This window comes from Callorhinus ursinus, unplaced genomic scaffold, assembly GCF_003265705.2.
Source record: "Callorhinus ursinus isolate GAN/ISIS: 27379988/994484 unplaced genomic scaffold, GSC_fseal_2.0 scaffold13, whole genome shotgun sequence".
NCBI lineage: Eukaryota > Metazoa > Chordata > Mammalia > Carnivora > Otariidae > Callorhinus > Callorhinus ursinus.
This window is the reverse complement of record NW_027397075.1, coordinates 37,535,972-37,559,747: the sequence shown is the minus strand read 5'-3', so window position 1 is coordinate 37,559,747 and position 23,776 is coordinate 37,535,972. Positions and strand designations below refer to the sequence as shown.

The 23,776-nt window shown below is 36.2% G+C and overlaps 3 pseudogenes; 1 reads left to right on the top strand and 2 right to left on the bottom strand.

The window, feature by feature from the left end:
• Positions 1-23,776, bottom strand: part of LOC141374014 (mitochondrial import inner membrane translocase subunit Tim9 pseudogene) — a 781,319-nt pseudogene that overhangs the window by 744,185 nt on the left and 13,358 nt on the right.
• Positions 715-5,934, top strand: LOC112828473 (cytochrome c oxidase subunit 1-like; annotated as a pseudogene).
• Positions 18,664-23,776, bottom strand: part of LOC112828472 (complement factor H-like) — a 61,133-nt pseudogene continuing 56,020 nt past the window's right edge.

Below are 23,776 nucleotides of genomic sequence, written 5' to 3'. Positions count from 1 at the left end.
TAGGTTATCTGCAACTCCATAAAACTAAACATCATCAACCCTCAGGTCCTGTGACAACCTGTCGTTAATGCTGTCAAACTGTTCATTAAAAACCACTATGACTAGTATGTCATCAATACCCAGATTTATTATTGCACCAATCCTAGCCCTCACTTTAGCCCTAACAATATGAATTCCATTACTGTTGGAGAAGGTCATCAGAAGATGTGACCATTGGTTGACCAGTGAGCTGGACCTGAGCACTTGGAGACTCCACATCCCCTCTCCTCTCCTTGGAATGTAGGTTTCTACTTGCCTTTTTCGTCACTAGAGGCTTCTCCAAAGACAGCATTGCCTTGAGATAATGATGAGAACACCTACACAGTATACATGACTGAACCCAGTTTGGGCTTCTTTATAAACTTTTAAGATTTGGCAGGCAGGTGCAGGGACCTATTCATCTTGTTGCCCCGCAAGACAAGTTTCATATGTAAGTTCCTTTGCTTATTAAAACTGCCACCTACCAACCTGGAGTGGCCTGACTCTTCAGTCTTTCCCCACCCTCCAAGTACAGGGGTCAATTTCAGATGAGACCAGGGAAGCTGATGAGGAGCTTGTCAACCAGCAATCAGTGAGTCAGCCAGGAGACTGAAGAAATGGGCCTTGGGAATGAGACACCCATGGGAGGAAATCTCAAGTTGACCATCAACCTCTATGTGGGAAGGGGTGACCCGTATGTCAGATGCTTATGGATCACCACATGAGTACGAGGATGCCCCCAAAATGCCAGCCAGTCTCATGCATTTGTTGGAGGAACCGCACAGAGCTCACTGTCGCAGACAAGGGAAGTGCATGGTAGCTACAGTGAGCTGGCCTCTATTGTGGCCACTTTGGCTGGAGGCTGAAGCTCAAGTTTGAAAGTTAGAGGAAGAGCTGTGATTAGAGAAGGAAGTGGTTGTGTCCACTACTCTGCAAGCTTCAGGGCTGGCAGAGCAGATGGCAGACCAGGATCATAAGTCAGAGGCTTCAGTGCGCAGTTCTGCAAAGGTAGGAGGGTCCAAAATGCCTCAGATTAAGATCCAGGCACTTGTGACAGAACCTGATTAGGACGCCAAGAGCTAACAATCCCGGAAAAGTGATGAGAATGAAGAAGAGGATGTTATGTTGATTGAAATGCTCCACGACTTCTGACCCCTAATACAAAGGAAAATTTTAAATAGTTATTGCCCCATAACTCCTAGGAGAAAACTTGCATTCTTTCTCTGTCCCCTGAAGTTGCAAATCTTATCATGTCTTTGAAGTGTATCCTGGTTACCCAGGAGATAACCAAAATATTGCCCACAGAGACTGATAAAAGCGTGAGGGGGGGCTTTATAAAATACAGACTGCCATAGGATTTCCCTTGCCCCAAATCCAGTCTCCAGGCTCCACAAGATCACGAGTATCAGTCACAAGCCATGTGAGTGGATGCCAGACTCACATCTAGAGTCTGGGAATAAAAGCTGAATGGATATAGAAAGTTGCAGAAGGTTTGTGGAAAAGGAACACTGAGAAAGGAATTTTATGTGTAGTCAAGCTAAAATTGGAATGAATTTATGTAATTTAAACAGAAAACAAAGGGGAGAGTTTTAATATCAAAAGTACACTGGGGTAAAATTAAAATTTGGTTTTCTTTTCTCTTAAAAGAACAAAGTTTTCTTAGATTATTGACCTGTTCTTCATAAAAAACTGTAAGCAAAGTCTCTTCTTTACCTTTAATGTAATCTGCCTAGAAAACACTGTGTTTTGTCTTTATCAGGTTTTGATTACTTAAGAAAACCAGGTCTTCTCTATTAAAAGAGCTAAGATTTTTACAAATATGTAACTTTTCGTACATGTTAAATTTCATGGGAAGTATTATCAAATAAAAAGTGATGCTAAACATTTTTTAGGATATATTTCAATGAAATGTTTAAAATCTCCTATGTCCTGGTATAATGGTATCAGTCATAATTTTAAAATCTGTCACAAAAATAACCATTCTGCTGTCCATTGCATTATAATGAACTCTTGTCACATCTTTAATCATGGCCATTTTAAGTCTTTTGTCATTTGAAGACAATTACTGTTTTACTGTTCTTGCTTTGGCAAAGTGTTTCTGCAAAAGTGCTTCATCTCAGGAAATTCATGGAAAAGACTGACAAGTTTCTGATAACTAAAATCAATTTGCCTTCATGTGGGAGGGACAATAATACACTTTCAAATGCTTCCCCAAGGCTATCTGTATAGCCCCACCACTGTCATGGGACAGTAGCTGGAGACCTGCCCCATTCTCCTTTCCCACATAGATAAAATAGGCATATTATATTGTGATATGTTAACAGATGAAAATTTGCCTCTGCTGCTAGGATGAACATCTGCAAGGGAGAAGGTGGGCAAAAACCTACAAAAAATTCAAGGCCCAGGTTCCACCGTCTGGTTTGGGGAGTCATCTGGTCAGGTAAGATGCATGTTGTCCCCAAAGCTGTGACTGATAAAGTACAAGGTCATCCAAACCTTAAGAATGTGAAAAGGATTCAAACCTTTGTAGGGATTTTGCAGTTTGGGAGGACTGCAAACCCCCACTCCCCCATCCCTGCCCTGGCAAGCTGCCTCCATCCCTTATATGAAAGGGTAAAGAAAGAGCATATATGGGACTGGGGATCAGAGCAGCAAGCCACCTTTGAGAAAGCAAAAATACTAGTGAGGCAGATTAAAGTTCTGGACATCTCCTAAGCAGGGCTAGATGTGTTTAAGTTAGATGTGTCTAGATACTCTGGAAGGTATGGGTCAGGCACTGTGGCAGAGACAGCAGAAGGGGAGAGTATGCCTAGGATTTTGGTCCCAGCTCTGGAAGAGGGCAGAAGCCCAATATACCCCCATAGAGCAACAGCTCCTAGCAATGTACACAGTGCTCCTCAAGGTAGGACCTCTACACAGCAGCCACTAAAGCAACCAGTGGGCTGAGCTTAGAGCAGTTTGGCTGGTGATTACCCATGAGCCTTGGTCATTAACCCTTTGTACTGACTGCTGGGCTGTTCTAAAGAGATTAATCCTATGGCTTGGACAATGAGAAACTGAGGGATGGATAATCATAAAATAAGCCCATGGGGGGTCAGGATATGTAGAAAGACATCTGGGGACATCTGCAAGATCCTGAAGCAGCCCTCCCTGTTTTCCATGTCCCAGCTCATGAGGCACTGACACTTCCAATCAGGAAGCTGATGTCCTACCGCAGTTGTCAGCACGAGCTACTGACCCTTCAGTAGGTACAGCAGGTTGGGTGCCTAGAAAGAATGGCCACCACAGTGCCTCAAAAAATGGCATATTGCTAAGGATGCCAGATGGCCCCTAAAGTACTTGGTTAGTACAGTAAAAGCATGGCCTGTGTGTTCTAAACAGCACCCAAAGCAACTGCTGAAGGAACCTGAAGCCATCCACCAGAGTTCCCAACCAGTGAGGGATTGCCAAATTGATTCTATTGTCCCCCTCCCTCTGAGTGAGAGTTCTAAATATGCCTTGGTTTGTGTAGATACTGCATCTGGCCTAACCCAAGCTTTCCCCTGCTGTCATGTAAACCAGGCTGCCACCATTAGGGGATTAGAGAAGCTGGGTACCATGTATAGATACACTTGTGGGAAAGATAGTGACCAGAGGTCACATTTCAAAAGCCATGATGTGCAAGACCAGGCAACAGAACATGACATTGAGTGAAGGTTCCATCTCCCCTTTAATCCACAAATAGTAATACTAGTAGAAAGAAAAAATGGAGTATTAAAACAGCAGATTAAATTATTAACAAGTAAAACCACCTTGGCTGGGTGGACTCAAATACTGTCCTTGGCTTTAATACATTTGAATGACCAATCAGTAGGGCCCATGGCAGGGCCAGGCTGGGGACCCCTGCCAAGACACCCAATACTGTAAAGTATGGAAGTCGTGGGAGAAAGTCATTACTGAGCTACCATATTACATCATATTCTATAGTAAGGTCAGCTAACTAGGCTATCAGGCTCATACCCCAAAATTGTTGATTTATATCCTTATTGTACTAATAAATCCCCTTATCTTCATCATCATATTACTGACCATCATCTCAGAAACCATAATTATAATTATAATAATAAGCTCACACTGAATGAGCTTTGAAATAAATATACAAGCCATTATTCCAGTCTTAATTAAAAAATTTAATCCACAAGACATGGAATCATCTACTAATTATTGTTTTAACAAAAGCCACTGCATCAATACTTCTTATAATAGCCATTATTATTAATCTAATATGTCCTGGCCAGTGAATAATTACAAAAAATTTTAATCCAATAGCATCTACCTTTATAACAACGGCCTTCACTATAAAACTTGGACTTTCCCCCTTCCACATTTGAGTACCCACAGTTACACAAGCTATCCCATTAATATCAGGTATAATTTTATTAACATGATAAACACTTGCATTGATATCAATTTTCATCATCCATTAATCTAATTATATTATTAACCATAGCTATTTTATCAATCATACTAGGAGGATGAGGAGGAGTTAATCAAACTCAATTATGAAAAATTATAACTTATTCATCAATTGCTCACATAGGATGAATAACAGCTATTATAATTTGTAACTATACAACTATAGTTGTATAGTTACAACTATACAACTATAACAACCAACTATAACAATCCTAAATTTATTAGGTTACATTATAATAACACATACTATATTTATATTACTTATATATAACTTATCTGCCACAATACTATTGCTCTCATAATATGAAATAAAATACCTTGATTACCATATTCATTCTTATTATTATATTAGCATTAGGAGGCCTCCTACCACTTTCAGGATCCTTACCCAAATGAACAATTATTCAAGAAATAACAAAAAATAATAACATTATTTTGTCAACATTAACAGCTATCATAGAACTACTTAATCTATATTCCTATATACAATTAATTTACTCCACTAACTGTATTTCCATCAATAAACAATATAAAACTAAAATGACAATTAGAAAACATAAAACAACCTTTTTATCACTGCTAATCATAGTTTCAACATTATTTCTCCCTTTAACATCAATATCATCTGTGCTGGACTAGGAATTGAGTTAGTATAGACCAAGAGCCTTCAAAATCCTAAGTAAATATAATTTAATTCCTAAAAAATAGGGATTGCAAGACTTGATTCTGCATCAATTAAATGCTAATTAGACACTTTTATTAAGCTAAATCCTTTCTAGATTGGCAGGCTTTCCCCAAAAATTTTTAGTTAACAGCTAAACACCCTAGTCAGCTGGCTTTAATCTACTATCCCTCTGTTTCAGGGAGAGAGCCGGAAGGAGTCCAGCAGAATTGAATTTGCAACCCTCCATGGAAGTAATATTATATGACCACCTACCATATTATGAGCCTTAGGTTTTATTTTCTTACTTACAATAGGAGGTCTAACAGGGATTGTTCAGCTAATTCATCCTGGGAGGTTGTTCTCCACAATACATCCTATGTAGTAGCACAGTTTTGTTATGTCTTATTGATATGAGTAGTATTTGACCATTATAGGAGGATTTGTTCACTGATTCCCATTATTCTCAGGTTATACACTCAAGTCAACCTGAGCGAAAATCAACTTCACTATTATATTTGTAGGTGTTAACATAACTTTCCGTAACACTTTCTTGGCTTTTCAGGAGTACCAAGATGTTACTCTGATTACCCAGATGTATATATACAAGAAACACCATATCATGCGTAGGTCCATTTATCTCATTAACAGCAATAACTGAATAATTTTCATAATTTGAGAAGCATTTGCATCTAAATGAGAAGCATCAATAGAATTAACTACTTAATCTTGCATGACTTCACGGAATCCCCGCTCCCCCATATCATACATTTGAAGAAACTAATAACCTACTTACATAAACTTAAAATAAGAAAAGAATCCTCCAACTGGTTTCAAGTCAATATTATAACCACTATGTCTTTCTCAAATGAGAAATTAGTAAAAATTACATAACTGTCAAAGTCAAATTATAGGTTCAAACCCTTTATATCTCTGTGGCATATCTATTCCAGTTGAGTTTTCAAGATGCAACATGACCTGTCATAGAAGAACTTTTACACTCTCATGATCATACACTTAATCATTGTTTTCCTAATTAGCTCTTTAGCCCTTTATATCATTTCCCCTAATATTAACAACTAAATTAATTCACACAAGCACAATAAATATACAAGAAGTAAAACCAGTCTGAATTATCCTATCAGACATTATCTTAATCCTAATTGCCCTACCATCCCTACAAATTCTTTACATAATAAATACAATCAACAACCCTTCCCTGACTATATATTGAAGCTATAAATATACAAATTATGAAGACTTATACTTCAATTGCTATACAATTCTTATATCAGACCTAAGACCAGGAAAATTATGACTACTAAAGTTGACAATTGAATAGATTTACCTACAGAAATAAACTAAGTATTCATTTCATCCAAAGACTTACTACATTCATGGGCTGTCCCCTCTTTAGGCCTAAAAACAGACGACATCCCCAGACATCTAAATTGAACAGCCAGCATATCTACATGACTGGGCTTATACTATGGACAATGTAGGTCAAACCAGTTTTATACCTATTGCTCTTCAATTAGTTCCACTAAAATATTTCCAAAAATGGCCTGCATTTATACTGTAAAGACATTAAGAAGGTAAATAGCATTAACCTTTTAAGTTAAAGACTTAGAGTTTAAACCTCTCTTTAATGATATGCCACAACTAGATACATCAACATAATTTATTACCATTATATCAATAATTATAGTATTATTATATTTCAACAAAAAATTTCAAAACATTTCCATCCTTCAAACCCAGAAGTAAAAACAATTAAAACATAAGAACATTTCACCCCTTGAAAAACAAAATAAATGCAAAAATATTCCCCTCTTTCACTATTCCGACAGATTACCATTATTCTCATTATTAGATTCCCAAGCATTCCGTTTCCCACACCTAATCACCTAATTTATAACTAATTTCTATTCAACCATGATTAATTCAACTTATATTAAACAAATAATAACTATACACAATCATTAAAGGACAAATTTGAACGCTAATAGTTACATCATTTATTTATCAGCTCAACAAATCTATTAGGCCTTCTACCACGCTCATTTACACCTACCACACACTCTCAATACATTTAGGAAAGGCTATCCCTCTATGAGCAGCAACAGTAAATACTGGCCTCCACTATAAAACAAAAGCATCCTTGGTTTATTCCCTACCCCAAGGAACACCTATTCTACTTATTCCTATACTAGTTATTGAAATCATTAGCCTGTTTAGTCAACCAATAATCTGACCATACGATTAACAGCTAACATTACTGCCAGATATCTAATTCACCTAACTGGGCTAGCAACCCTAGCCGTTTTATCATATTTATTATTCTTATCCCACTTACTATCTTTGAATTCACAGTAGCCTTAATTCAAGCTTATGTATTTGTTTTACTTACATGATAATACTTAAAGATATTTAAAGATCCACAAATGTATGCATATCACATGGTAAATCCCAGTCCTCTCTGGGAGCCCTCTCTGTTCTTCTCATAACTTCTGGTAATATGATTCCATTTTAACCCAATATTCCTATTATCCTTAGCCAATGTACTAACCATATACCAATAGTGACAGGACATCATTCAAGAAAGTACATTTCAAGGCCATCACACACCAACTGTCCAAAAAGGACTATGCAATGGAATGATCATATTTATTATTTCAGAAGTCTTCTTTTTTACTGGTTTCTTCTGAGCTTTTTATCTTTCAAGTTTAGCCCTGAAACCTGAATTAGGTGGTTATTGACCACTCACCTCTAAATCACCTAGAAGTATCGCTTCTTAGTACTTCAGTTCTATTACCTTCTAGAGTCTCTATTCCTTGAGCTCAACACAGGCTAAAAGAAGGAAATTGAAAATGTATCTTCCAAGCCCTCTTTGTTACAGTTTTTCTAGGAATTTATTTTACACTACTGTAAGCCTCGGAATATTATGAAACATCATTTACCATTTGAGGTGGAGTTTATGGATCACCATTCTTTATAGCCAGGCTTAGACAGATTGTACGTAATTATCAGTTCTACTTGTGTCATTGTCTGCTTTATACATCAGCTAAAGTTCCATTTTACATCTAATTACTATTTTGTATTTGAAACAGCTGCCTGGTACTACATTTCACAGATCTATATGTCTCTATCTATTGATGAGGATCTTACTCTCTCAGTATTAAATAGTAAAATTGACTTCCAATCAATTAGTTTCTGTATAACCTGAAACGATTAACAAACCTTATACTGACACTATTTACCAATACACTATTAACATCATTACTTATATTTATTGCATTCTGATTTCCTCAACTAAATGACTATTGACTATGCAGAAAAATCAAGCCTATACAAATGTGGATTTGACCCCATAGTGTCAACACACCCACCCGTCTCCACACAATTTTTCTTGGTAGCCATTCCATTTCTATCATTTGATCTAGATGTTGCCTTCTTCCGACCCCTACCCTGAGCATCCCAAACAACCTAAAAATTATACTTATTATGATCTTAGTTCTGATTTTATTACTAGCCATAAATTTAGCTTATGACTTCAAAAAGGATAGAATGAATATGATAATTAAATTAAAGCAAGTAATTTTGGCTCATTAAATTATTATTAATTTCATAACTATCAAATTTTCTTAGTTTTTAATATTATTTTAGCATTTGCAGTATCTTTTAAAGGACTACTAATACATTAATCCCACTTATGCATAGAAGGTGTAATATTATCATTATTCTTTATAGCAACCATAATAATGCTAAACATTCACTTACATTAGCTAGCATAACGCCCTTTATCTTATTAGCATTCACAGCCTATGAGGCTGCACTAAGACTGTCATTACCAGTTACAGTGTCCAATATCTATGGTATTGACTTAGCACAAAATCTTAACCTTCTTCTATGCTAAAAATTATTATTTAAACCATAACACTAATGTCATTAACATGATTATCAAAAAATAACATAGTCTGAATTAATATAGCAACTTATAGCCTATTAATCAGCTTTATCAACTTATTCTCCTGGATCAACTTAATGATAATAGCTTTTTCACTAATCTTCTATTCTGACTCCCCATCAGCATCTCCGCTAACATTAACAACATGACTTCTCCCATTACTACTTACAGCCAGCCAATGTCATCTGTCCAAAGAATCACTAACCTGAAAAAAACTATATATACAATACTAATTATATTATATTCTTTTTTTTATTATGTTCAGTTAGCCACTGTATGGTACATCATTAGTTTTTGATGTAGTGTTCAATGATTCATTAGTTACGTATATTACAAACATTCTTAATTATGACTTTCACTGTTAAAGAATTGGTCCTATTTTATATTTTATTCAAAGTAACATTAGTCCCAACCCTATCATTATAGCCGACTAAAGAAATCAGGCAGAACAATTAAATGAAGGACTTTATTTCTTATTTTATATATAGTAGGGTCACCTCCACTTCTCATCGTGCTAATTTTAATCCAAAATCATATAAGTTCATTACATTTTCCAATACTTCAATACTGAAACCAAACACTACTCAGTTCTTGATTCAACATTTTCCTATGACTGGCATGCATATTAGCATTTTTGTAAAAATATCTTTTTATGGTCTGTACCACTGATTACCAAGAGCACATGTAGAAACCCCAATTTCTGGATCCATAGTATTTGCAGCCATACCACTCAAACTAGATGGCCATGGTACACTACAAATTACAATAATAACCCCTTAACAAATTATATGCCTTACCCTTTCCTTATATTTTCCTGGTGAGGAACAATTACAACCAGCTTCATCTATTTACATCAAACCGTCTTAAAATCACTCATTGCATAATCCTCTGTCAACCATGTAGCACTAGGGATTGTAGCCATTCTCACCCATGAAGTTACATAGGAGCTACAGTCCTGATAACTGCCCATGGCCTTACATCATCAGTACTATTTGTCTAGAAAATTCAAACTATGAATTAATTCACAACCAAACTATAATTCTAGCTCATGGACTGCAGATACTCCTTCTACTAAGAGCAACACGATGACCACTAGCAAGGCTTACCAACTTAGCTTTACCTCCAATAATTAATTTAATTGGAAAACTATTCATAGTAATACCATCATTCTCAAACATTACTATCATCCTAATAGGAATCGATCTTGTGATTACTGCCCCATATTCCCTTTATATATTAATCACAAGGCAAATAAACATTTTATGTCAATAACATTAAGCTATCATTTACACAAGAATATGCCCTCATAACCTTACATTTATTACCCCTTCCACTTTTATTACTTAATCCTCAAATTATTTTGGGACCTATAAACCATAGAGTTAACTAAAAACATTAGATTCTGAATCTAACAATAAAAATTTATAGAAGTTATTTTATCAAGAAGTATGCAAGAACTGCTAATTCATGCCTCCATATATAATAATATGGCTTTTTCAAGCTTTTAACCAATAGACGTATTCCACTGGTCTTAGGAACCAAAAAATGGGTGCAACTCTAAATTAAACTAATAAATCTATTCACCCCTTCTATATTAACTTTACTATTTATGTTAATTTTACCAATCGTAGTAACCACCTAACCACCTCTAACATATATCCACCTCTAATCTATATCCATACTATGTAAAACCTATCATTTCATATGCCTTCATCACCAGCTTAATTCCCACAATATTCATTTACTCATGCCAAGAAATAATTATTCCAAACTGTTACTGAATAAATTCAAACCCTAAAACTATCACTTAGCTTTAAATTGACTATTTCTCTGTAATATGTATATCAGTAGCACTTTTTGTTACATGGTCAGTTATAGAGTTCTCAACATGATATATACATTCAGACTCCAACATTAACCAATTTTTCAAATACCTACTTATATTCCTTATGACTATCCTAATCTCAGTCCCTGCAAACAATCTTTTCCAGCTTTTCATCAGATGGGAAGGAGTAGGAATATATCATTTCTATTAATCAGGTGATGATGCTATGGGCCAAGCTGATGCAAACCCTGCTGCCCTCCAAGCAATCCTATACAACTGTTTTGGAGATACTGGATTATTAGACCAATAGCATGACTTCTGTTTAATTTAAATTCATGAGACTTTCAACGAAGTTTTATACCCAACTTCAGTCATGTTAATCTTCCTTGAATTGGACTTTTTTTAGCCAAAACTGGCAAATCCGCCCAATTTGGCCCTCACCCATGACTTCCCTCGGCCACAGAAGGCCTGACACCCATCTCAGCCCTACTTCATTCAAGTACAATAGTTGTAGCAGGTATCTTCTTAATAATCCATTTATAGAAAATAACAAATATAGAAATAACAAAGCCATTCAAACCCCAACACTGCTTAGAAGCTATCACCATGCTATTTACAGCAATCTGTTCTCTTACTCAAAATAAGGTTTAAAAAATTGTTGCTTTCTCTACTTGAAGTCAATTAGGCTTAATAATACTGACTATAGGCATTAACCAACTATATTTAGCATTTCTTCACATCCAAACACATGTGTTCTTCAAAGCTATGCTGTTTTATGTTTTGGGTCTGTTATAAAAAATCTAAATGATGAACAAGACATCTGATAAAAAATTTATTTAAATCTGGCAGCAATAGGTAGGATTATGAATAAGTATACCTATAGGAATAGGTAGACTTAATTTCACCATTACATTCAGGTTTTTTTAGTGCCAGAATTTTTAAAATGCCAGAATGAACCAATAATATTAAAAAAATAAGATGACTTCATCATGCAAACATTGTAATGGTAAAATATATAAGTGGCTCTATATATTTAGACATCAGAAGTATCCTGTATCTTTGATGAGAATTGATTATTTTCAATGAATTGTATTGAAAATAGAATTTTAGTTTGCATCCTGTCCTCACTTACACACTGAGGTGGAGAACTCCATTTTCCCATGTAGCACGTTATCCCATCTTCTTCAGATATCCTGAAACCATCTTCACAAATATAACTTAATTTAGTGCCATGTGCATAAAGCCTGGGTTTAAATGTTTCTTTCCTTTCTTCTGAAGAACTAGATATGATTCCATGTTCTATATGAGATGGTTGAGAACATGGAATCTTTTCTATATGAAGAACAGAGATCAAAGAGTCAAGCATCAATACAATGCTTACATTGAAAAATGCAATCAAATACTACTTGGGATTTTAAAATAAGGACAATGTAAACAAATTAAATCATTTAAAACTGAAATATTTGCAACTTGCAAGGATATATGTCTCCATGATATCTATGCTGCTATTCTCTGAGGCTCAATATGCCTATTCATTCTTGTCTTGCTCATCATAAGGAGTAAAATAGGCATAAAAGGAAATTTTATCTCATGTCTACATAGTAACCCAAAGTTTTTGTCTGTGTTCACTTCACAGAAGCAGTGAAAGAATGCTGATTGATTTGTGTACCTAGATTGTAATTTACTGTTTCAAGATAAAGTGGAATATAGAGAAAGTCTTCCTCTTGTTCATTTACAGAAAGCACAGGGCAGTGTTAACCTCATTTGAAAGAACATCATAAAGCGAGTTTGCACTACTGACCCACACAGTGTGGTATTGACTGCTGTGTTCCATCTTTGATTATGGGTGTTGGGTAGGGGAAGTATACCATGAGCCTGGAACATTGTGTTGTGCTATAAAGAAAAGAAATGTGGTGAGCACTGTGTATTGTGTAAGACTGATGAATCATAATCCTGTACCCCTGAAACAAATAATACAGTATAAGGGTGCCTGGGTGGCTCAGATGGTTGGGCATCTGCCTTTGGCTCAGGTTGTGAGCCCCAGGGTCCTGGGATCGAGCCCCTCATCAGGCTCCCTGCTTGGCGGGAGGCCTGCTTCTCCCTCTCCCTTTACTGCTCCCCCTGCTTGTGCTCTGTCGCTCTATCAAATAAATAAATAAAATCTTAAAATAATAATAATAATACAGTATATGTTAATAATAATAAAAAATAATTTAAAAAAGAGATGCTCAAAGATTAATGGGGATATAACAAAACAATCAGGGGCTAGTTGCAAGAAGCACTCACTAGCCAAATTTGGGATAACTTAAGCTTCAAAAATAATACTATAATTGATTGTTACAAATTGAATAAAAATTCATGAATCCACACCGATACAATATTTTTCAAAAAGAAAGAAAAGAATCTTTAATGCCATCATAGATCACCATTACATCAAGTCCTCACTCCAAAAATTGGAAATTAAAGAGCAAAAATAAACATTTACTAAATCTTGTTAGGTGAAAATTTTAAAAATAGTTGGTACATTAACACTCATCTTTACACAAGAATGACAATGAATAAGTGCAGAAAAATTATAGAATTGATCTTTAAAAATCACTACTTTGCAGCCAACAATGCAATAGTTGGTTATAGGCTATAATACTAATTGTAGGTTAAGTGTTATAAACAGATTCCATAAGCATTAGGTGAAAGGTTTTGGACAAATAATATATATACACCAATGTTAATATTAACAGCAAAGATAACTTGCCATTTAAATGTGAGAAAACTGGCTGTCGTTTGTGATTCAAATTTAGATAAATTGATTCTATTGGTGATAGCCAGGTTTCTCATTCATTTTTTCCCCAAATTTTTATTTAAATTCTAGTTAGTCAACATGCTTAGAGTGCCACCTGATTTGATGCAATATGAAGTAACAAGATAACACCATAAAATTTTTTTACCTTAATTATTTATATCCTTATTTTCATCTTAAAATTTTCATGTTTTTGTAGAAACTTAAAATACTTATAGTCAAATGATTTTAACTAATTACATAATGTGAAATGTATGAACATAAAACTCCTCATTCAGACTCTTGTCATTAAATGTTTCCAAAACCCTCAATACCAGCAAAATCATGAAAATGTTTTCAGATCTAATGATCATCACAAAGAAGTTTTCATAGGTCTCAACATGTATTATCTTAGTTTTTAATATATCTTTATTCTAAAATAATATATTCTTGTGGTCCAAAGGTGATATCTGCTAAAGATAGAAAAAAATGGAGAATACTGTTGAGTATTAGGGAATTAAATATCAACTCAGACCACTAATTTCTGACTATAGCTAACTATAGCTTTTGTAAATATTCTATTGTACTTCTGCTGACCTTGTTCTGTAAACATTTATTCAGTGTTCAAAGCATGGGGTATGTGTGTGTGTGTTTGTGTTTATATTTGATTTTGGATTTTGGGGTCACTTTTCATGTCATGTTATTATAGTTATACACACAATTAGATTCTACTTTGTCTTTATGATTTAATTTTTATGTGTGGTAGAGAGTCATCTTGTAGGAGATCATGCATTTCATCATTTTTTGGTATATACATCTATTGATAGATAAGCAAAAGTAAGTGATAACTACTTACATCATATTACTAACATCGATATGACATAGGTTTTATGTGTTTTTGAAATAATATTATTCTGAAGAAGGAGAAAAGCATTTTCTCACATTCTGCTGAAACAGGGTCTCAGGAGGCCTCAGAAGTCATGGAGGGAGCTTTGAGAAAGTTAGGAGAAAGATGGATAGAAGCAGGCCCTGAAGTGATTGAACCTAATTTCTTGCCATAGATATTTTATGATTAGGACACATAGCATTTTGGTTTGTCAAGTTTTAATGTGGTGATTTGTTTTTTAAGATTTTATTTATTTGAGAGGGGGAGAGAGAGAGAGAGTGCACATGAGTGGTGGGGGGAGGGCCAGAGGGAGAAGGAGAAGTAGACTCCCTGCTGAGCAGAAAGGCTGAGGTGGGACTAAATCCCACACCCTGAGGTCACACCCATCCCACTGAGCTACCCAGGCACCCCTAATGTGGTGCTTTCAAGAAGTGACTCATTTGTTTTTGTGCCAATGCCATGACGTCTTGATGATCACAGCTTTGTAATAAAGCTTGAAGTCCGGAATTGTGATGTCCCCAGCTTTGGTTTTCTTTTTCAACAATCCCCTGGTGATTCAGGGTCTTTTCTGGTTCCATACAAAGTTTAAGATTGTTTGTTCCAGCTCTGTGAAAAATGTCAATGCTATTTTTATGGGGATTGCATTGAATGTTAGATTGCTCTGGGCAGCATAGACATTTTCACAATGTTTATTCTTCCAATCCATGAGCATGGAATGTTTTTTCATCTCTTTGTGTCTTCTTCAATTTCTTTCATAAGTGTTCTCTAGTTTCTAGAGTATAGATCCTTTACCTCTTTGGTTAGGTTTATTCCTAGGTATTTTATGATTTTTGGTGCTATTATAAATGGAATCAATTCCTTAATTTCTCTATCTTCACTCACATTGTCAATATATAGAAATGCAACTGATTTCTATGCATTGATTTTGTATCCTGCCATGTTACTGAATTGCTGTATGGGTTCTAGTAATTTGGGTATGGAGCCTTTTGGGTTTTCCACATAAAGTATCATGTCATCTGCAAAGAGACAAAATTTGACTTCTTCTTTGCCAATTTGAATGACTTTTATTTCTTTTTGTTGTCTGATTGCTGAGGCTAGGACTTCTTGTACCATATTGAACAAAAGTGGTGAGAGGGGCATCCCTGTCATGTTCCCGACCTTAAGAGAAAAGCTCTCAGTTTTTCCCCATTGAGAATGATATTCGCTGTGGGCTTTTCATAGATGGCTTTCATGATATTGAGGTATGTTCCCTCTGTCCCTATATTTTGAAGAGTTATAATCAGGAAAGGATGTTGTATTTTGTCAAATACTTTTTCTGCATCAAGTGAGAGGCTCATATGGTTCTTGTATCTTCTTTTGTAAATGTGATCTATCACATTGATTTGCAAATGTTGAACCACCCTTGCATCCCAAGAATAAACCCCACCTGGTCATGGTGAATAATCCTTTTAATGTACTGTTGTATCCTATTATCTAGGATTTTGTTGAGTATTTTGGCATCTAAGTTCATCAGGAATATTGGTCTGTAGTTCTCCTTTTTGTTGGGGTCTTTGTCTGGTTTTGGGATCAGGGTAATGTTAGCCTCATAGAAGGAGTTTGGAAGTTTTCCTTCCATTTCTATTTTTTGAAACAGCTTCAGTAGAATAGGTATGATTTCTTCTTTAAATGTTTGGTAGAACTCCCCTGGGAAGTCATCTGGCCCTGGACTCAGTGGAGCAGAATAGAGACCCCAGGAATGAACCCTCAACTCTATGGTCAACTAATCTTTGACAAATCAGGAAAGAATATCCAATGGAACAAAGACAGTCTCTTCAATAAATGGTGCTTGGAAAATTGGACAGCCACATGCAGAAGAATGAAACTGGACCATTCTCTTACATCATACACAAAGATAAGCTCAAAATGGGTGAAAGACCTCCATGTGAGACAGGAATCCATCAAAATCCTAGAGGAGAACATAGGCAGTATCCTCTTTGACATTGGCTACAGCGACCTCTTTCAAGAAATGTCTCTAAAGGCAAGGGAAACAAAAGCAAAAATGAACTTTTGGGACCTCATCAAGATAAAAAGCTTCTGCACAGCAAAGGAAACAGTCAACAAAACTAAAAGGCAACCCACGGAATGGGAGAAGATATTTACAAGTGACATTACAGATAAAGGGCTGGTATCTAAGATCTATAAAGAACTTCTCAAACTCAACACCCAAAAAAACAAATAATTCAGGCAATAAATGGGCAGAAGACATGAACAGACACTTCTCCAAAGAAGACATACAAATGGCTAACAGACACATGAAAAAAATGTTCAACATCACTAGCCATCGGGGAAATACAAATCAAAACCACAATGAGATACCACCTTACACCAGTTAGAATGGCAAAAATTGAGACAGGAAACAAGTGTTAGCAAGGATGTGGAGAAAGGGGAACCCTCCTACACTATTGGTGGGAATGTAAGCTGGTATAGCCACTCTGGAAAACAGTATGGAGGTTCCTCAAGACGTTAAAAATAGAGCTACCCTGTGACCCAGCAATTGCACTACTAGGTAATTACCCCAAAGACACAGATGTAGGGGCACATGCACCCCAATGTTCATAGCAGCAATGTCTACAATAGCCAAACTGTGGAAGGAGCCAAGATGCCCTTCAACAGGTGAATGGATAAAGATGTGGTTCATGTATACAATGGAATATTATGGAACCGGAGGGGATTATGCTAAGTGAAATAAGTCAAGCAGAAAAAGACAATTATCATATGGTTTCACTCATATGTGGAACATAAGGAATAGCACGGGGGACTACAGGGAAGGGAGGGAAAACTGAATGGGAAGAAATCAGAGGGGGAGACAAACCATGGGAGACCCTGGACTCCAGGAACCAAACAGGGTTACAGAAAGGAGAGAGGCAGGGGGATGGGGTAGCCGGGTGATGGGTAGTAAGGAGGGCACATGTGGTGATGAGCACTGGGTGTTATACACAACTAATGAATCATTGAACACTATATCAAAAACTAATGATGTATTATATGCTGGCTAATTGAACATAATAATAAAAAAATAAAAATAATTAAATTTAAAAATAAAAATATCAAATAGATTCAAATGAGCATATAACATCTTGTAAATGCATGCTCTAAGCATACATACCTTTCAATAATTATCTGCTAGGTTACCAATGGTCTAAACTATCAAGGAAAAAACATTTATTTTTATCCTTTTTATTTATTCATTAAATTTTTAATGTAATATTTTTCCAACTTTACAAAGATATAATTGACAAATAACATTCTGTAAACTCAAGTTGTAAAACATGATGATTTGATACACATATATAGTGCTAAATGATTACCATAAGATTAATTAACATCTCTATCACTTCACATAATTCCCATTTTTGTGTGTGTGGTGTGAACATTTATGATCTACTCTCTTAACAACTTTCAAATATATAACACAGTTTTGTTAACTAAAATCATCATGCTGTACATTAAACTCCCAGAACTTAATCATCTTATACCTAAAGTTTGTACCCTCTGACAGACATCTCTCCATTCCTTGGATTTATTTTTTAATGGAGCATATGAGACCTGGTTAAAAAGGTACACATGTGTCCATTCAATAGACCCTAACTGAGTGCTTACTATGTGCCAGGAATTGACGTAGACATGACTCCATTTGTTATTTAACTTAATTTGCTTATTTCCCACATTATACCTCACTTTAAAAATATTTACTGACACGCCCCCCTAAAAAAAAGTGATTCATTTGTCTCTTAGATTATAACTACACCATCCACATAATATTAAACACATTCTGACTTATGAATAAAAATTAGTTAATACTTGAAAAACTAAACTGAGAATTAGGTTAATAATGAAAAATTCTGAATAAATATACATATTTTAATTTTAGGACAGCATTTTAACCATTGTTTTATCCACAGACTGGATATGTCAATTTCCCTTCCCGACAGGTTGCTCGGAATGTATATCATGGTGTCTTTCTATGCTATCCATAGTTACATTCAAATTCAACAATATCCCCTGCTCTTGCAGAAATTTGTTTCTCCCTACTCCATCATAACCATATGTTAAACATTCTCATGGTTTCTTCTGATAGCACACATGGATCTGAAAGTACAAAAAATGAACAAAAAACATTAAGAAGTAAGTAATATTTTCCTCAGAATTTTGGACTTTCAAGGGGAATCTTCCACACTGGTTCAGGGCTTCATTCTCAAAATCTTTTCTAAACCAACAGACTGAAAATCCATCATGTAGATTTAAATTATTTTAAGCAATGAATGATGTAAAAATGAGGTACTATGTTTAGTCTGTGATAATTGTTACAATCAAAGATTCATAATGTCAATTATGAATTATGAATTAAAAAATATTTCGCTGCCTGAACAAGAATTTTGCAAACTTTATTTGCTCACGTATTAATGTTTGATAGTCAAGCATTCAACAGAATGACGGTTTGTTAATCCTTGAAAACTCTATTATAAATAGCTAAACATCATATTCACTACACTGATTTTCCCAGGATCCATGAGAACATTAAAATATTTACCTAAGCATTTTGGTGGTTTCGACCACTGTCCATTACTACATATTACATTCCTGTTTCCCTAAAGTGCATAGAAGGCCTGGCATTGCTACTCAACTGATGATCCTGGAGCATAAGCTGGTAATGGGAATGAGGTAATGTCTCGGGGGCCCACATTTTCCTTTAGGGTCTAAAAGACATTATTTGACTTATTGAAAGGCCAAAGAAAAACAGGTTAAAGCGATAAAAATATAGTACAATACTTAATATCAACACTTGTAATATCTGCTGACACAAATGATTCATTAAAGAAATTTTAATCACAGAAACTGAAAAGCACACATGTACGCCCTTTTTTATCCCACATGAAAGCATACAGAAGCATTAACAAATACATCTGCTTTGCAGTATTGTGATATTAAAAATGTTTTTCTTAGTGAATAAATGCTGGATAGATGGGTAGCTAATATAAACAAAGAATCTTTATTGCTATAGACAACATACTACAGTGTCTATTGGATCTCTAGTCATTGTTTATTGATTTTCACTTTTATTACAAAAGAAACATCGACTTCTTTAATAAAATTCAAAGAATTACACATTTGTATAATGTAAAAGGGAATTGCTGGCTCCTGTTCTGGACAAGATGAGGTAGAAACATTTCTGCTCAGTCCTTCTGCTAAGTATAACCAAAAATCCTGAACGTATTGCAAAAATCCAACATAAGAGACTATGAAAGATGTAGACAAGAAGTCAGTCTTTCAAGGACTTCAGAATTCAAGGAATCACACTGCAGTGAGTTATTTGGTTTTTCATTTTGCCTTCAGTGGATCCTGGACTGAGCACTGAAGAAGACTGTACCCCAGAAATGATACCAAGTTCAAGCAAAAAAAAAAAAAAAAGGTCCCAAGAATTTCCTTTGTTTCTTTAGACAAAGGCTCAGGAAAGGAGTAAGCTAGCAAAACAAACATTTTTACACAATACTTAAATTACCTCAGAAAAATATCATAGAAGAAACTTAAGACCACGCCTCTCCCTACCTTGATTCACAGAGGCCAAGTGAGGAGCCTGAACTTACACCCTGCATGGTAGTAATGGGGGCCTGAGAAATAAAAGACTTCAATAAAATCAGAAGTCTTAAAACACAATACCCAAAATGTCCAGAATATAATTGGAAATCATTCATCATACCAAGGACCAGAAATACCTAAAAAGGGAAAGAAAATCAACAGAAGACCGCACTAAGATGACACCGATATTGGAATTCTTTGAGAATGGTTTTTAAAAATCCAATAGGAAGTATAGAACTGAGAAATATAATAATAAAAATTTTTAGAAACCTACTGGATGGGCTTAGTTATAGATCTCAGGTGATGGAAGGCTATACAAACTTGAATATAGAACACAAATTATTCACTTTGAAAACAGACTGAAAACAACAACAAAAAGTAGACAAGCTTTAAGGACCTGTGAGAAGTTAGCAAAAAACCGGATACTCAGAAAGAGAACAGAAAGAGGTTGGAAATTAAAACAACAACAACACAACTTCCAAAAATAATGTCTGATAAATTTCCCATATTGGGCATAAGGCATAAACCTACACATTAAAAAGGCTGAACAGGATAAACCTAAAGAAATTCATGCCAAGATACATTGTAATCAAACTGCTGAAAACTACTGAGAAAAGGAGCAGCTAGATAGAAATTATGCTAACCTATGGGGAAAGAGGATTCCAGTGTTGGTGGGATTCTCATCTGTCACCATGGAGCCAGAAAGAAGTGACAACACCTCTCAAGTGCTGCAAGACAAGAACTGTCAACCCCAAATTCTATATGCAGAGATACTATCTTACAGGATTTAAGGGCAAAAATGAAGACATTCTGAGAAAAAGGAAGACAGAGAATTTGTCTGCAGCAGACCTGTCTGTCCTTAAAGAATTGCTCAAGGAATTCTTCAAGTTAAAAGGAAAAGATAACAGAAGGATGGAGACTTCAGGAAGGAAGAAAAAAAAATCAATGAAATTAATAAAAATGGGGGTGAATGTAATATACATTTTCCTAATGAGTTTGTTATGTTTGATGTTTGTGCAAAATTATATAATTTAATGTGGTGCTCACTAAATGTAGAGGAAATACTTAAAAGCTTTATGTTAAAAATTTGGAGAGAGTAAATAGACCTAAATGGAAGCAAGGTTCCCATATTTCACTTGATGTGGTAAAATGTCAATACCAGGGGGGAATGATAAGCTATGTATGTGCATCTTAATACCACCAGAAACACTAATAAAACTACACAAAGTGATCTGTTCAACAACAATATAGATATATCAAAACAAAATGATTTTAAAATGTTCCAAAAATCCTCAGGGAAGGCAAGAAAACAGGAATGAGAAACAGAGGAAACACACATAAAACAAATAATAAAATGGCTGACACAGCCCCTAATCTATCAATAATTACTTTATGTGTAAATGGTATTTTTTTAAGATTTTATTTATTTGTCAGAGAGAGAGAGAGAGAGCATATGCGTGCACAAGCAGGGAAGCAGCAGGCAGAGGCAGACAGAGAAACAGGCTTCCCTCTGAGCAAGGAGCCTGATGCTGGACTCCATCCCAGGACCCTGAGATCATGACCTGAGCTGAAGGCAGACAATCACCTGAGCCACCCAGGCATCCCTGTGTAAATGGTTTAAATACTTCAGTTAAAAGAGTGAAAATGGCATGGTGGACACATAAACAAGACCCAACTATATGGCGTCTAAAAGAAACTCACTTTGAACATGAAAACATAGGTGGGTTCAAAGTAAAAGATTGGAAAGTATATATGGCAGGCAAAAGTTGATATGAAATACAAATGGCTAATATAATATCACTTTTGTTGCCTTCATTTCCTGAACTCTAAATACTAGAGTATTCTATGACTGGTTCTCAGACTTTCTTTTCTGTACACACTAATCCCCTGGATAAGCTCCACTAGTAAACTACCTTGAAATATAATCCACATGCTGAATAAGCCCAAATTTATATCACCTTCTATGATCACACCCCAGCTGCCTATTCCATGTCTCAAAATGGAATTTCTTGAGTAGTCAGATGTACTTAAGGTAGCTTTAATACATTTGTTCCTCAGAAAATAACTGAGTGTCCTAATGCTTAAGATAGGCAATTTTCCATGATTCCAACTGTTCTTTTAATCTGGCCAAATCCTTCATGAAACAAATACACTACATTGGAGGAGGAAAAGATGGCAGAGGAGTAGGGGACCCTATTCCAACCAGTCCCTGGAATTGAGCTGGATATCTACCAGACCACCCTGAACACCCACGAAATCAGCCTGAGATGTAAGAAGATAGATCTGGATCTCTACAAACAGAGTATCGCAGGTGGTTGGTTTCGAGGTATGGAGCGGGGAGCCGTGATTCTGCAGGCAGATATCAGAGGATAAACAGAAGAGGGGAGGGAGCAGAGCCATGGTGATCCTACACCACCAGTGAGTGATAGCCTCCCACACTGGGGACGGGGCACAGACCTGCAGACTGGTAGCGATGGAGAAAGGACTTTAGGGCAGCCCCCAGACTGAAACCCAGAGCAGTGGGACCACACATGCGAACTGAGGGCCACAGGCAGTTTTAGAAGCACAAAGGGCAGAGACATACCCCAACCCGGAGGTGAGGACTGGGAGCCCCGCTGAGGGTCACACAATCCAGGACGCTGCAGTTTATAGCAGCACAGACAGAAATGGAGATAATGTGGCCTGGAGAACTCACTGAAGAACAATCTGCAATCTCTCTGCTCTGAGGCAGAGGGTTGGAAACAATCTCTTCTGCTCTGACTCTCAGAAGAGATGTGGAAAGCTGCCAGGGAAAGCCACCAGAGAACAAAAGCCCCAAAAAACCAGTTTTCACTGAGCCCATCCCCTACCACAGGGGCAGGGCAACTCTGCCCAAACAGGGTTGCCTGAGTAACAGCGCAGCAGGTCCCTCACCCAGAAGACAGACCGGGAGAACAAGAGGTCAGCAACCCTAAGGTCCCTATAAAACAGGTGCATCTTGCTTGGGTTGTGGTCAATAATTTGGACTCTGCACATTCCCTCAACCACCCTTCAACAGAATGACTAGGAGGAGGAACCCCCAAAATAGGAAAGACTCAGAGACTGTGACTTCTGCCACAGATTTACAAATGGATACAGATATAACCAAGATGTTGGAAATGGAATTCAGGGTAGCAATTGTGAAGACAATAGCTAGAATGGAGAAATTGATTAATGGCAACATAGAGTCTCTAAGGGCAGAAATGAAAGCTGAACTGGCAGAACTTAAAAATGCTATCAATGAGATCCAATCTAATCTAGATAATCTTAACAGCTAGGGTAAGCGAGGCAGAAGAACAAATTAGTGATCTAGAAGACCAATTGATAGAAAAGAAGGCAAAAGAGGAGGTCAGGGAAAAACAACTAAAAATCCATGAAAATATATGACCTAACTGATAGGAGGAATTCTTAATCTCAGGAAGCAAACTGAGGGTTGCTGGAGTGGTGGGGGGTGGGAGGGATGGGGTGGCTGGGTGATAGACACTGGGGAAGGTATGCACTATGGTGAGTGCTGTGAATTGTGCAAGACTGTTGAATCACAGATCTGTACCTCT